Genomic DNA, 13,475 nt, shown 5'->3' with positions numbered 1-13,475 from the left:
CCTGCGTCCTGGTGAAGGCCGGAGTCCCTCCATTGCAGGTTAGGCGTGCACAGCTGTTGGCCAGTTACATTGCTCACTTTCTTAGTTCTCCTTCGCATTCGAATTACCGTCTCCTTTCCCCACCAATGGCGGTTCATCTCCCTCATCGGCGGCTCTGGACAGGGCTTCGAATAGCAGTTCGTGCCCGATCCCCTCTTTCCGAACGAGAGTCCTTGCCTTTATCACCTATACTTGAGGTCCATTCACGTACACCTCCATGGTATACACCTAGGCCACGGTAGGCCTTTGGTAGCGATCATCCAGGAGTCCATCTATGCCCTGGAACGGTCCAGTCGTTCAGTGGTGTTTCTCTGGCCCCCAGGTCACCTCAGAATCCCAGGCATCGAACTTGCCGACAGGCTGGCCAAACAGGCTACGTGGATACCGCTTATGGAGATCAGCTTCTCTGTAACCAACCTTCGTTCAGTACTACGCTGCAAGGCCTTGCAGCTTTGGGAGACGGAATGGCGTAACATCAGTATGCACAACAAACTGCGTGCCATTAAGGAGACTCCAAATGTGTGGAAGGCCTCCACGCGGGCCTCTCGCAGAGATTCTCTTGTCGGCTCCGCATTGGCCACGCTTGGGTGACACAAGGCTATCTCCTGCGCCACAATGGCCCACCTGGGTCGGTGCGGCTCCCGGCTGACATTGACCCACATCTTGTTGAGCTCTACGTCTCTGTCTGCCCTGCGACGGACTCTTCAGTTACCGGACTCGTTGCCATTAATTTTAGCTGACAACGCCTCATAGGCTAATTTAGTTTTACGTTTTATACGAGATGGTGGGTTTTAGCATTCTATATAAGTTTTCGCGCATGTCCTTTGTCCCTTTATGTTCTCCACTCTAATGCATTTAGGCTGGATGTTTTAATGTGCCGCAGAGTGGTTGGCTTCTCCTTTTTATTCTCGTGGTCGGCTAGCCACGGTCATCTGCTCTCTTGTTTTCATCCCTTCTACCTGTTTCTTTCTTCTCTCTGTGGTTTTCTTTTCCTATTTTGTCCGTAGTAGTGTTGGTTGTCCTCCTGTCGTTTCTCTGGTTCTTCCATTCTCTTATTATTGTGCTGGACGTCTCCTTTCTTTTCTTCTTTCCCTTGTGTATTTTACCGGGAACAAGGGATTGATGACCTCGCAGTTTGGTCCCCCCCCCCCTCCCCCTCCTTTAAACCAACCAACTAACCTCCAGTACGTAATTTATTTCTGATCACATTTTCTGCATTCACAGTTCTGATTTCCACACAAATTTTCAAACAGAATTAGAGCAGACTGCAGTAGCTACAAATAACGTTTATGAACGTATTTGTGAATTTCGTTGTACCTGATAATAATAATTTCATAGAAAGATCCCAATTCGTGTCACACCTGCGTGAAGTGCTCTTGCTGAGATCATGCTCTAAATTTCATACCTGTTTTGCAATGAAGTAATTCCAGCCCTTTTATTACGATATACAGCTTCTTCCATTCCAGTGCAACCTCAAAAAGACGCATTATTGAACACTGCTTTAATAAGAAAAATGTTCAGTTTCATGCTATATTTCAGAAAACCAGTAATAGCTCTTATGATACACCTTGTATAATGTTTTGTTACAGTAAAAATTGTTTGGAATGTAGTAAAACAAATAATAATCGTTCAATTTACCTCCAGTTTCCTATTGCAGCTTTGAAAGATATAACATACCAATCAGATGAATCATAAATGAGTGTCCAACAGTTAAATATGTCGAGGCACAATACTAACGCCATGATGCTGTCATGGAGTAGGAGACAGAAGGAATAATAGTGACGAAGACAGTCATCAGGAGGCCAATACCACCACAGTTGGGGAACTCGACTGAAACCTACACGGCATGAGGGAAAACTCATACGTCTGACATCCTTACAAGTGCGGCTTCAGATGCTACTCAAAAATGAATTATTGTAACATGTATGTATGCTGTACTTAATATTATTTCTTAAATTGCTTTAATTTACTTTCATTCCACTGTAGGACAAAAGGTTAAGTATTACACTGATTTGTACAGTGATTATATGTGTGGTGCCAAAACGCCACAATGTGAAGTGTTCTGTCCCTGACACGCCCACACGTTTCAGTAAGCCAACACAGCGCATTCATTCACGTGTAAACGACTATCAGTAGTGCAACAGGTAGCATATTATAATCTACTTGCCTATGGCACCGTCATTGGCCGTTTGGGAGCGTATCGGTCAGGAAATGTTTGAACCACAGCATCAAACTCTACTTGCCTTGCCACATTACTATCAGTTGCCAAACTCCCCAAATCTGAGAGACGTTGTTGATGCATAGTTAATGTGAGACAACTTTTAATGCGAATTAGAGTGCTGAATGGTCTTTCTGCTTCAGCTACTGTCACTGGAAGAGTGTGAAAGACGCGCTTAGCTACACATAATTCGGAAACAAGCTTAAAATTTTAAACTCGTTCATGTTATTCAAGAGTCCAATGGTTTCAAAGCAATATATTCAGAGTTCGAAGTATGAAGTGTTTTCAAATATTTGGTTTCATCTTCAGAATCTGTTCTGAATCATTATGGTATTCATTGATAAATAATTTACATGTCTCAGCGACCTGATCGTTAGTCATCTTTGAGTATTTCCGTAAAACTCAAATATTTAATCTAAAATTTTCTCTGTTTCATATCGGGTTTTCAAGTTAGACACTTGAATTTCAATAATGACTTAAAACACATTTACCTTGAATAAAGCTTCTGAATACGCATCTGGATCTTCATTCCCGTTTACATGATGAAATTATTTTCTCTTCTTAGTACGCTCCTCGTGAAATTCAGGATCAATATTAATTGAAAGGCAACAGCTTTAGATCGGGAAGAAACTGTCCCAGTTTTCAATGATATTTTGAGTCATTTAAGAAGCTCTCAAAGTGTTGTAGCTCAACATCAGTGATTGCATTTCGTGCTAGTAGTAATTAGCTTCTGTTGTCAATTGGTACCAACAGCTAAGTTCATGACATGATTAAACACTTGAAAAATCTCACAAAATCCAAAACTCCTCGTACTACAGAACGTGTTTCAGCTGACAATTTTAACTTAATGAGAGTTTCAACAGCAATGACAAACTAATCTAAACGAGCTGCAATTGGTGCTGCAGCGTCATATCGAGCACTCCAATGGTTATCAGACATGGAATATAAAAAACTTTAACACACTATTTCAGAATTTTCCATCGTTTGGGAGTGGTACTGAACAGGTTGTAAAGAGGTTGAGTCACTTCGAAAAAAGCATCTGCTTCATGACTACACGCAGCTCTATATAATCCACATAAGGCTATAACAAGAACACAGAGAAAATTTTCAAAAGGACTTCGCTGAAGAAAATATGTCCGAGCTCCTTCATAAGACACCTACTATTAACTCCCTTTATCATAACTTTGTCAGCGGCATTCATTGATAGGAGCTGAGTGTTTCACAAGTGTTGATCGAATTAAATGTAAAATAGTAACTCTTATTTTCTGATGACAATCTACGAATTCCAAAAACAGCTCATTTATTTCACATCTATTTCCTTCTTGAAGTAAATAAAAAGCAGAATGAAGTTGTTTGTTCAATATGATTTGAATCAGAAGGTTCATCAATAATAGTTGAATAATACTTGACATTTTCTCTCAGTTCCAAGACAGCACCCCTGACATGATGGGCACAACTATAAATAAATTCAATCTAAGTATCACTTGACAGATAAAGAACTTGTACATTCTTTCCAGCTTCATTTCTGTCTTGATACTGTTAATATGTTTTGCAGAAACTGGATGGTAGTGACACCAGAGCTTTAATATTCTGAGGAAATTTCCATTATTTTGATCACCAATTTTCTAATATTAAACTATGAAGGACAAGTCTCTTTCACAAGGAAATAATGTTACACCCAGTAACGTGAAAGATCCCATGTAAGTTGGCTATTCTAGGAACGAACAAAGGAAGTACATTAACTCTCTACTTCCGAGCATCAGCGTGGTCAACGTACCTCTTTCATGCCATTTTATTTCTTCACTCTTGCGATTCTACCTTGACAACTATGTACAATAGAACCATCTTATTTTGTGTTTATCCTTGAGTGCAAAATAGTTTCTATATACTCGCGTAACATTACCTTGTGATGGAATCAGAAGAGCCTTATCTTTGAATCTTACTGCCAAACCAAATTATAATGACGTTTCACCCCTGTTACCGTGCACATTTGTTGGGGAAATGTTTTGGTAGGATTTACAACATTTAACAAACGCGCATTTTCGTCTTGATCACAAGGTGGTTTTAATGTACAACGTCTAAAGAAAATACAGTGGATCCAAAATTAAACACGTAATAGAACTGTGTGCAACTGGCCTGTATGACTCATAGAACTTAAGAACTGAAGAGGAAATGAGGAGCTAGATAGGTTTTTTTACTGAGTGATACTATATTTATTTTACAATAGCAGTGTGATATTCCCCAACTTAGCACCCTGGGGGATCCGAGTCCTTGAGAGACTTGGGCCAAGGTGATTTTGCCCCCCCCCCCCCCCCCCCCGTCCCCAGACCACCCCCCGTCTCCTCCGGTCAGGGTGGGTGGTGAAGGACGCACATGCCTCCTCATGAAATCTGGAACACAACCTGTATCACCTGTGATGGTACTAGTACTGAATTTAGCATTTCCGAGTACAAGGAAGATCAATGCGACTTTACCAAGCACTACATAATTTGGGTTTATTTGGTTGTCTGGCTGTTCACGGTAAATCATACTGTTTCTTTGACAATGTAGTGGTTTAACTGCTGTTTTACAGTTATAGCGCATGCATATGTTTAGCAAAAATTGCTGGTCTCTCGTACAGCCCTACCGAGCTCAAAGTAAACATGTAATATACCAGCCCGGCATCTATGCTCAGTTTTCAAAAGGACACACGACCTCTCTCCTGCTGCATGACCTAATCGCAAGAATAGTTTACTATTTACTATGCAGAAAAAATACCTGACAATGTTTGTTGAGTCTGTATTCAAATTTGCACGTCGGGACAATTGCGCTATACACCGGAAAACGCAGCCGCCACTTTTTGCACGTGCGTTCCGCTCTATTACTCGGCAAGGTAACGTGGTAACTCGACACGGTGACAGCACCGTCGTGCTTATGTCCGAGAAGCAGGGAGGGGGAAGTAATACTGCAGTACTCTCCTACGTTCTTAAATGTGGAGGGCCGTCACGCGCTGCCCGTACATCATCATGTTCGCATGTGACACAGTTTTCGGAATATGAAAATTTAATTTCGAAATCCGAATGCACTGTTCGCTGTCATGTTTACTTGTTACACCTGAATCTAATTTCTTAAAACGATCAGATATCGGTTCCGAGCGCCACATCGTAATGTCCCCACAGCAAATACCCTCTACCACGCACCAATTAATCATTTTCAATCAAACCATCCACATTCATTCACTTTCGAAAAGTTATCTCATCTGATTTTCTCGTAATATATGCGGCGACAGCTCGTCGAGGCCAAAGTATTTTCTAGTGCGTTTATTCTTTGAAATAACAGAGATGCATATATGCATTCTCCATGGTTGTTAGAGTGGTAACTAGGACAGCTTCTGGAGTAGCTGTTGAGTGATTGACGTGTTTCTGAGAGATACGTATTCTGCTTTTCTTCTCGCTAAATCGAGCCAATTAACATTTGTGCCGTTGGCGGTTTGTTTTGAAGAGAAAGAGATTGTAAAATGAAAATAATTAAGGCGTGGAATCACCGGAGATCTGGACATGTAATGGAGATGGATTTAATACACGATTGCCTCCATAAATAAGGTTTGTGACCTTTTTGTTCTGGAGTGTATGAACGAATGAGTTTTTTTCTGAATCATTTGTTGATCATGTTGGCCCTGTAATTAGTGGGGAAGTTTCAGCTTTGTCGAAGAGAGCCTGCGATCACTGAGTCTGTGTTAAATCGTCCAAAAAGGCTTCGTACACATCTGGAATTCGCAATCTTTCGTAAAAGGAACAAATTGTCCAAACGATTGATTCTCCGCCGAGCGGTTCTAGGCGCTACAGTTTGGAACCGCGCGACCGCTACGGTCGCAGGTTCGAATCCTGCCTCGGGCATGGATGTGTGTGATGTCCTTAGGTTAGTTAGGTTTAAGTAGTTCTAAGTTCTAGCGGACTGATGACCTTAGAAGTTAAGTCCCATAGTGCTCAGAGCCATTTGAACCATTTGAATGATTCTCCCGACTGACTGCAGTGTTTAACAGCAATAATAAATGTAAAGATCCCTTGCAGCAAGCCAGCCGCTGATTACCAAGACGAAGGACTCCACCAAAGATTCTATTTGGCTGATTCTTTTCATCACGTAATGAAATCTTATATTAAAAACTATACATAGATAAAGGAGAGAAAGAGAAAGAGCGAATGAAAATAGAGATAATACTAATAATCCTCTATTAGTCTAATTTTTCGCCTGTCTTATCACGGATCAGCCAAGAACTGGGAGGGCCTTACTTTACTGTATAGACTTGCGTGTGAAGGTGAAGGGATCTTAAAGACAACATATACACGTCTATACAGACAAGACATTACACAGAGATAGCAGCTAGCTGCATTGATCATCTATTCTTTGAACCTGTCTGACACAAATGGGTTACATAAATCTGCTGCGTTGATTTAGCTAACTCAGAATCGAGTTTAGCAGCGCCTTCACAACTTCTTAAAAATGAGAGAGAGAGAGATAGAGAGAGAGAGAGAGAGGGGGGGGGGGAGGGAGGTAGAGAGAGAGAGAGAGAGAGAGGTTGTCCAGGAAGAGATGTTTGAGAGTGTTGTATTACCCCCGGCACCTCATTACTGAAAATAACTGTGAAGTGATCATTGGCTGAACATTACTGTAATCACAGTCCCAGATCCTGCGCCACTAGTAAAAGCCAGAAAATTGATGACAAACGAACAGGACTCCTACAAGTGAAGACAGAACTACCCCAGTTGGACGACCCAGTAGCTCCAAAGTGCCAACCAAGCATTCGGATTCTGGGTAGCTTGCACTCGCACGAGAGAGCAAGTCGGATTACTCTGGTATATTTTAACGAAATTCACACACCTACATATGCACTGTCACATTCAGACATTCATTCGAGCAAGAAAACTACACAGTCTCACGGCAGGAATCACGAAGTAGAAAATCCGAATTCTCGTCCTGCAAGAAACACGCTTCAGATTCAGAAACGACAGACTACAATAATTACAGAAACTGCAGAAGTGGAACAAACAAGAAAACTGGCAGAGGAGCAGCACTATTTGGTATGGACTTCATAGTGGACACAAACGTTTTGGATTCAGTAAAAGATGTGACACCCCAGAATGAGATTTTCACTCTGCTGCGGACTGTGCGCTGACATGAAACTTCCTGGCAGCTTAAAACGACGAGGTACTGGCAGAAGTAAAGCTGTGAGGACGGGGAGTGAGTCGTGCTTGGGTAGCTCAGTTGGTAGAGCACTTGCCCGCACAAGGTAAAGGTCCCGAGTTCGAGTCTCAGTCCGGCACACAGTTTAAATCTGCGAGGAAGTTTCATGTGAAACCCATCAACAACTGACTCATCATCGTAAGAATCAAACACAAAAACAAACTAAACCTGTATTAACGTACATGCACCAAGAAATGGTGACTATAAAAAAGAGTCTGGAAAACACGGAAAGATTCTGGGAAAAACTTGAAACGGAGATGGCCCAAATTCCAAAAGATGTGACATTCTGCTTGGTGATTTTAATGCCCAAATTGGCAGAGAACACAAATACAAGAAGACTATGGCAGACTACCCTGCTTACAAGTTACTCAGTAAGAATAGCACCAGTGGCGGATGGAGAAAAATCTCAAGGAGGGGGTCGCTAAAGATATCAAAATGGTTCAAATCGCTGCAAGCACTATGGGACTTAACTACTGAGGTCATCAGTCCGCTAGAACTTAGAACTACTTAAACCTAACTAACCTAAGGACCTCACACACATCCATGCCCGAGGCAGGATTCGAACCAGCGACCGCAGCGATCGCGCGGTTCCAGACTGAAGCGCCTAGAACCGCTCGGCCACAGCGGCCGGCTGCTGAAGATATCTTGAGCTACCTTTACTTTTACTGTAATAAAAAAAAATCAAGTCACATGCAGAGTTTTAGGTAAACTGATGATACACCTATTCAAGACAATGCCAGCTTAAAATGTAAAAAAAGTTTCAATTGTGGTTCTCTTCCTATGCGCCTATTCTTCCTGGCAAATTGGTTAATTACATCGTCAATCGGCTAATCAATGTCAGGGTAAGTGTTCAACAGACCCAAGCCATTATGTTGATCCTCCTTCATTGTTGATCTCAGCCATGTCTTTGTACGCAGCAATGTTGAAAAACTTCTTTCTGCTGTAGCAATAGATAAAGATAGACAAGCAAATATTTTGTACAGAGTTTAAAGTAGGATAGCCAGATAGATCTGGGAAACTATTGTTACGCTATAATATCGTTACGAGTCTCGCAACAATATTTGTACTGAGAAATTACTATAAATTACTATTATTAATATTTCACAATCAACGCATCACTCTCTCTCTCTTGACTAATCTTCACGCTTGCACTTGCTACAACTAGGAATTTTTACTTGTTCATTCTCAGCCTTAATATATCTGCTTCTGAATGTAAGCTACCTTCCTATTCGGCCGATAGTCCGTATTTATAACGCTACGTATCGAAGGCTCTCGGTACAAGAAAACAGTAGAATATTCACGACTTTTCTCGAACAAATGCCAGACACCTTAACGTATCGAGATCACTAGAATGGCCGCGACTTTTCTCGTAGGTATGTGTTAGCTGTCTACGTGCCAGACAGAAACGTATAAAATACGATGATGCGTACGCGAGTGCTACAGAGGAAAGTACAACTACTCGATAACTCGATTCAGTCAAGTCGACTGACGAAAGAAACGAACGAATAGCGTGGGGGCTGACTGGCGGGAGCGGCGCGGGTGGCAAAAATCATCAAAACAACGAAAGGCGTGATCGCTCTTCACATAAAAGCAAAACATGTTTGGTGGAAAAAAGAAAGTGAAAACGCACTAGAAGAAAGAAGACATTTCAAAAATATAGTTGCAACAAATCAGAAGAAACACAGAAAAAAAATCCTCGAAGTTCGCAAACATCCATGATTTTTGAGACAAAATAAACGAAAATATGCCAATGACCAACTGAAGGCAATTCAATACATCTTCAAAAACTGCAACACACGAGATGTACAGTACTTCTGAGAACCCATTCATAAGACACTCACCACGCATCCTCTGCTTTCAAAAACAAGATGGTAAGTTAGCCATTACAAATAAAGAAAACTGCCAAGAACTAAGCATACATTTTTCACAGCTCTTAAATTGTCCGGAACCCAAAGATAGTCCCGAAAATACATCCAGAAATCACAATGGAAAGTTCGTGACCGCCAACACAGGAAGTAGTTTATTCACATATCAAAAAAGATGAAAACAACAAATCACCAGCGGGTGGGGATAAAGTTGTATCTTAACTCCTGAAGAGCAAAGGCCCGAACTCACTCAAAGAAATTATGCAAATTATCCGAAACATTGTCACAACGAAAAATCTCGGATGACTGGAAGATCGTTTTAATCCATGCACTACATATAAAACACTACGACCGAGATGCAGACAACTACAGACGGGTTTCCCTTTTACCGAGCACCTACAAAATCGTGTCAGGTTGTTTCCTGAATAAAGTACAAAAGCAATTAGAGCATAAGTTATCTGAATATCAAGCAGCATTCAGACCGGTCATGCCCAGAATAAATTTTAAACTTGAAAACCATGTTCAAAATGCGAGCCCTCAGACAGAAACTTCTAGCATTAAAGGATGTGCAGATAAAATAGGGTACAAACTTCGTTCTAGAACACTGAATTCTTATGTTCAAAGACAGAAATCGTGAGTATGAATACAAAATACGGTAAAATCAACAACGTCTCGTACTTTAAATGCCTCGGAGAATTCTTCGAAGCGATAAGCCTTGAAAAATATCTTACAGCAAAATCGCCTCCCAAAAAGTCAAAAAAGCATTATGGTTAGTCCAAAATTTCGACAACAAAAAATTCATGTGAAGACAGAAAAAAATTCGGCACTACAACAGTTATAAAACCAGCTGTCCTCTACGCAAGCGAAACACACTCTCTTAACAGAAAACACAAACACGAAGGAATGAAAAGGGAAGAGAGAAAAATCATAAGGAAAACTTTAGAAGCAAACACATACCAAAGACGGTTACAGGCTACAAACAGTCAAAGCAACGGAAAAGTTTTCAAACATCGAAACTGACATTAAGAAAAGGAAAATGATATTCTTTGGTCATCTCAACAGACTACCAGAACAGCAACTGACAAAAGGGATAACAGATTATGAAACATCACTTAAGAATTCAACACATCTGCTGAACGAAATTCGAAAGGACCACAAAAATGCAAACATATGACCAACCGACATTTTAGAAATACATCTTTAGACACAAATGGGAAGTTACATCTGAGTAACCAAAGCAAAAACAGTACAGACCAAAGTGGTCAGAAGGACGTAAACAAGCGTCTTCGAAAAAAATGAAAGCCTATTGGGACAACAAGAAGAACCTACAAAAAAAGTTGATTTATTTATTTACTTAATTATCTCCATTTATTGGGTGAATTCGCTAATAATAATATCATAATAATAATAATTTCACATGATGCGCTATATTATAAAGTTTGATAGTGTTAATGAGAGCAACAGCATAACTTAGGGCTTTAAATATATTCGTAACAAGCAAAAAGTTATGGATTCGAATCGGTTCGGGTATTTAAAATTTTTATCAAAATGACTTTATGCATTATTTTTATTCAATTAACTGCATTTATTTTATTTGTAATCCTTAGCCGCACCGTTTTAATACTCGAATTTACTTTATTTGCCCACCCGCCTTGTACACGTTCTGTTATAAATCCAGTCATGGACCAAAAAATTTCATGAACCAAGTTTTTTGTCAGTCAACGAAGACTATCTTCACATCTGAAAATAAACATACAGAGATAACTTGACGTGCGACGTAACCAAAACCCATAAAATGCAGAATCAGAAGTGGCTATAAGCAAATGTGACAGCATTTCCATACCTGAGTAAATGTAGTATACTACACAATTCGAACTGGCATGATTAAGAAACACTGTATGTCAAGCTACCTCTTTACGCTTAGTGTTTGCTCTGCAGAAAGGTACCGATGGCCGAAATTAATGACCTGATTAATAAATATTTGTACTCCATGACTGGATTTATAATAAAATAAGAAATTTCCAGGTCTCTGGAGAAACTTACAGTGATTATGTTGCAGCTCGTGAATTTTAGAGAGGGTTTCAAAAAATCTATCCCACCCCTCCCCCTGTGAACTACGGAACGATTTGTCACCGGCAAATGATCGTCGACGAGAGGATTTGCTACTAAGTGAAAGAGGGTGCAATAATTTAGAAATTAACTCGCTGCAAAGGAGAATACTGTTGTAGCCAAATAATTTTATTTAATTAATTCAGAAAATATTTCAGCATTGCTTCTGATGTTTCAATCTTCCGAGAAAACCTAATTTAGTACGCCCTTTTTGTAATACATCCCCTCGTTTGCACATAACATTTTTATTTCGGCAGCTTTTGAAACTAAATCCCTTAGGCAGAAACATTTCTCTGAATGTTTCCTTGGAAACTTTGCGGTTCAGTTCTGCGTGAGAAAAGCTGTCGTAAAAAAATTTAATTGTGTTAACCGCAAGCCGTCACACCTGTCCACGAAGACTCAACTATAACTCTAGCACTGCGACTTAACATCATGAACTAGTTTAACCGGAGCGTGGCTGTAACTAGTCACAAGACCACATTAGTTGCTGTTACCACTTCGCCTTGCCAAGTAATACTTCATCTGTGGCTTTAAACGTATCTGTCGCAAAAAAGGAGTATTTACAGTAGAAGAAAGACAAAAAAACTACTGTGAAATTTCAAGGTTGCAAAGACGTTCGTTTCAAAAGTTGGCAAACTGGAGAGACGGAGGCTGTCTTGGTTTACTCCTAGGCTGTTAAGTCGGTTCTACCTGCAGATTTCAGAGTTATTTTGGAGTGTTTCTTGTGATTATCTTCCCTGGTCTACACCTTACCAAATAACCCAGTGTAGCTTTCCAGAAGGTTTTGTTTAACTTTTGTTAATTGAACCAATGTTAAAAATGGAAGGCATTAAAATAATTAATTAAATACTTTACAGTTTCCTAAGCAAAGAAAGTGTGGTAGGTGAAATCAAAGTCAAATAACCTGTTTGTTAAGGTTCTTTTCTGCACCTCCACTTTCAGGCATATTAATCAGTGCCATTTTTTGCTGCCAAAAGGTAAATCTCGTTTGGTGTTGCTGGTTGCGAAATCCCACGTGATGGATTCAGCTGCCTATCGGAGAGAGGGTTCTTTCTTCACGCAAGTTAGCTCCTTTCCTTGCGGATAAGTGAGAGCTGTTTATTTTTGAATATAGGTGAGTGTAAGGGATGGGTGTATAGAGTAGTGGTAAGTTTGTACTGTACCACGCTGGTGACGATGATGACAGGGAAAAGACGTGTTGCTAGCAGGTCGCCTGCTCCTCTCCAGTTGCACCTATGGGTTCGCCGACGGACGGATCACCATCAACAGTATCACACGCTATCATTCTCTAAGAACAGTCTCCTCCCTAAATTAGTACTAACCAACAGGAAAGCCTTCATTAAAAACTGAAATAATGGCCCAGTTTAATCGTTCGTTTAGACAACTGAATTTCTCTCGTGGACTGAAGAAAGAAGTTGCACGGATGGCTGCATCTTTGGTAGCGGGGAGAAAAATGTCGTGAAATTTTTTTTTTTTTTAAGTAGGTTTCTGCGTAGCATGGAGTCGCATGGGATAAGAGTACTAGCCATGGCCCCATCAGATATTTGAGACACGTATAAAAGAGAACAGTGTGTATTGACCATGTGCATCAGCAACTGAGCAAGAGGGGAAATTCGACATGTAATATTCTACTGACAAAAATTTTGAGTTACAAATGCTAATACTGGACGTTAATTATATAGATCTCTCTGTTTATTGGTAAGTTACATTTTCTAGTTATTTATTCAGCCATTTGTTCGTAACATATTCGACATAAAACGGGGACCGCGAAAGTTATTACATAAGCTGTCAAAAAGATCAAATTACGAGTGAACAATTACATATCTCAACATTATTTAGCATGAATGTAGACTGCGATAAATCTCAGTATGGTATCCGGCCGCTATAAATTCCATCACACCCTAAAGACGGAATTCTACTGTCGTCGCCGGCCGCAGTGGCCGTGCGGTTCTAGGCGCTACAGTCTGGAGCCGAGCGACCGCTGCGGTCGCAGGTTCGAATCCTGCCTCTGGCATGGATGTGTG

This window comes from Schistocerca americana, chromosome 2 (assembly GCF_021461395.2).
Source record: "Schistocerca americana isolate TAMUIC-IGC-003095 chromosome 2, iqSchAmer2.1, whole genome shotgun sequence".
Lineage (NCBI taxonomy): Eukaryota > Metazoa > Arthropoda > Insecta > Orthoptera > Acrididae > Schistocerca > Schistocerca americana.
This window is presented reverse-complemented; position numbering follows the sequence as displayed.